The 3,808-nt window shown below is 37.7% G+C and overlaps 1 non-coding gene across 1 annotated transcript; it reads right to left on the minus strand.

Annotated features, from left to right (window-relative positions):
• Positions 1-3,122: 3,122 nt before the first annotated feature.
• Positions 3,123-3,194, minus strand: trnag-ucc (transfer RNA glycine (anticodon UCC)). Its single transcript has one exon. It is a non-coding gene; the product is annotated as a tRNA-Gly (tRNA).
• Positions 3,195-3,808: the final 614 nt, after the last annotated feature.

Below are 3,808 nucleotides of genomic sequence, written 5' to 3' on the forward strand. Positions count from 1 at the left end.
ATCATGCATTAAAATATTTGATTCATTTCAAAATAATTTCCTAAATTATTTTCATGTTTAGCTTTCACTATCAAAAAATGACTAAAAAATATTTTTCCACTCAGTTGAATTAGATTTATTTAGGAAACAATATATTTTGTGGTTATTTTCTTCTGAGTCTGCTAAAATGGGAACGTAGCTTTGTCCGTTTTGGAATATTCTCTTATTAACCCATTTACTTTTTTTTTTAACTTAACAGACCGTATAGTTTTAGTATACGTACAAAGAGTACCTATTATGTTTTTCCCACTTTTCTGACGTATGAATAAATTTAGAATGTTGCATTGTCATTTTAAACGCCAAAGTTTCAGATAATGAGGTTTGCGCATTTGGAAGTGAACCATGAAAGAAGTTTGGGATGGCTCTGAACGCTTGTTTTTTTTCTAAAACCGGCTCCCTGTGATGTCACAGCGAACCCAACTTCCTTCCCGATATGGGCTGTACAAGACGTTAGTACAAACGGAGTGGGACCAATCACAGCGTAGTGGACGTATTCGGAGGCGGGCCGTGGGTGGAATAAATTCAAACAGACTGTTTTGGAAATCCAAAGACATACATATGGAATAGGTGCAGATTCTGGAGGCTCTCGGAAGCAATCTGTGCAAGTTATGGTGTGTAGCTGCTTTATCGGAGTCCACAAGTCAATACAAAGGGCCGATAATCAGTATAATAATTAGTAATCAGTATAATAGCTCCACTTTAATACATTTTAGACTAAATTGGTAGAGTTTATAAAAGTATACAATAAGAACTGTCCGTTGAGAGAAATGTCTAATGGGCTAAAAATGACAAATCATCCTTGGATGACAAAGTGACTGCAAAAAAACAGTTATCAGGAATGGTACTCTACCCTCAATAAGGACAAGGTAGTTGAAAGGTTCGAAATAACCAAGGAAACTATCAATGCCAAAGGCCGTAGAAAGCGTGAAGCTGCAGTCTTTCTGAATTTGACAAAAGCTTTCCATATAATTTCTCTCATTATCCTAATTAAAAACTAGAATGGTTTGGAATTGGAAGGTTAATTTTGAACTGGGTAAAAAAGCTACTTTGCAACTGATGAGTGAGCTTAATATATTGTGTGGCGTACACCAAGGATCAATACCGGGACCAAAACTGTTCAAGTATATTGTAATGGCATCTGTAAAGTCACGAAAGACCTAAAGCTACTATCATTTGCTGATGATACTACTTCCTCTTGTTCCAGATATTTTAGTAAAACTACAATACTGCTACTTGGTAATAGCAGAAATGATACTTGTGTGAAAATACAAATTAACAGTATGGACCAGACTCGCATTGATATAACAAAATTTCCGGGGGGGGCAGACTATATATTTTACACGTAACAGTCCACCTGGTATTATTGTATCTGTAAAATTGTCATGCAATCTGCTATTATTATTTATTATTTTATATTTATATTTAAATATTTTAAAAATAATAAAATATTGTAATAATTAAAATAATAATTATTATATTATTATTATGTAAAATATGCAAATATAACAATATTATTATATATATTTAATATAATAATTAGCATTAATATAATAAATATAATAATCATAATAGTTCTAATAATAATATAATAATTATTATTTTAATTTTTATTATTATTATGTGCTTGTGTCTCTTTTTTCAGGAGCACTTTGTAAACAACAGACCATGTCAAACAACGAAATTGATACAACCCTCAAAAGGTTGGCTCAGGCCATGATGCCAGGTTGTATGTTGAGTTTAAATTAAATACTTTTGAAAGATTGGGCGGGCCGTATTCAAACACTTGGCGGGCCGGATGTGGCCCCCGGGCCGTAGTTTGCCCACCCCTGGTATGGACAGTGACAGAGTGAACGAAAATACATTTCCGTGGGTCATAATAGATAATGATATGAGCTGTAAATCTCACATAAAAAATATACTTAACATAAAGTGGCAAGAAATAAACTTTCTCCACCTGCCTTATGTTCCAATATTATTGATGAACAGCCTTAACTTTCAGTATAGTTTCCCTTTCTACTTTGCCTCACAAAAAACAGTAATCCATCTGATTTGGGAGCTTTCAGATGCTCTTTAGTCTCCATCTCGGTGGGATGCTGTGTTCAAATCTACTAGGAGAACAACTCGCAGACTCTATCACCGTGTTGCGGATCAAAGCCATTTGGTAAGAACGCACTCACATCACACGCCGCTGCACCGCGTGTTACCTAGCAACTCCAGACCAGGTGTTATTGGCAGTAGGAAATATGAAGGCCCACATTCTTCCTTCCAGTTTGGTGCAAATACAATTTTAAAGGAAATCGATAACGTTGTTGAATGTGACCTGCATGTAAAAAGAGCGTAAATGCGTTTTTTATTTGGGGTCCTTTGCTACACCAGAACACAAGAAGAAACATATTGTAGTGGATTGACCCACATGCCCTGATCATACAGTTCTAATAATGGCACACATAAAGTCCTTTTCAAAAATGACCATGAGTGGCCATGGCACAGTGGAGCTTGGCAATAAAAGGCGCCGTGGAGCAGAGACACGCAGTACGGCTTTGAGTACCAAGGTGAAGCTTCAGGCGGGTCTTTATCATGATAACAACACAGCTGTCATCTTAGTGGGAAATTAAGCAGTGCCATCCTTCGCTTTAACAAGGCTGAGCAGCAGGCTAAAACAACTACATCAAACCACTGGCGAGGTCAGCAACCCCGCCTCCTCCACCCATGAAGTGGAGCATACGTTCACCACAAGGGGCTAAAATGCTGTAATTATATTTGATGTGCACCGCTGCCTCCCTTATGCAGGTGAATTTGTCATATAAGATTATAATTTTACAATACTGTCCTCAGAATCAGAATCAGAAAAGGTTTATTGCCATGTATGATCAAACACATACTAGGAATTTGTTTTGGTGTAGTAGGTGCATACACATCTATTAAAAAAGAATGAGAATACAAAATATGAAATACAAAAATGAAAATACAAAATATACAGAATAACAGTATAAATATATGTACACAGTCTGTTTTTGTTTGTTATTCCGGAAGTGCAGTCTGATTGTTTTCCTAAGAGTCCAAAACAGAGGCTATCTAACCACTGCATTGGCTGGGAATCGAACCCAGGTCAACTGCTTGGAAGGCAGCTATGCTAGCCACTATACCACCAATGCTGTCTTCATTTGTGCATCAATTTTTTTTCTTTTTTTATACCCAGAAATGGTGATGGTCATCGCAGGAGGATAATACGAATAAATGCATGCGAGCCTCTCAGGAACACTTGAAAGAGAGCTGTGATTGTGATGTCGCTCCACAGCCATCCTGCCTTGTCTGTCTTAGCCAGCGGTGGCAGGTGTAAGCTGTGAAAGTGCTTGATGAATGTTCTATTTAGTGCCGCTGACTGACTGCCCTTATTCAAGCTGCAGACAGCTCCTCTGGCTAAGTAGTGCCGGAGCAGACACTGTACATGGCTCACACCGCCTTAGTGCAACCACACACACACACGGATACTGTACATGGGCTTCCATGCACATACACCGGAACCTCCACCGCACTGTACACATCGCTGAGGTCAGAAAACTGCCATGGAAATATACTGTAAGGCAGGGGTCTCAAACTCACGGCCTGTGGGCTGCATTTGGACCGCAGGACGCTAGTTTCCGGCCCCCGCCTTGATATGAACGTTTAATTTGTTTCATTTGTTTTTTGATTTGCTTATTTATTACCATCTTATTTTGTGTCGAAAAATAAAAATTAACATTAAACATTTATTTAATAATTTAGTAAT

Source organism: Doryrhamphus excisus, chromosome 23, assembly GCF_030265055.1.
Source record: "Doryrhamphus excisus isolate RoL2022-K1 chromosome 23, RoL_Dexc_1.0, whole genome shotgun sequence".
In the NCBI taxonomy this organism is placed as follows: Eukaryota; Metazoa; Chordata; class Actinopteri; order Syngnathiformes; family Syngnathidae; genus Doryrhamphus; species Doryrhamphus excisus.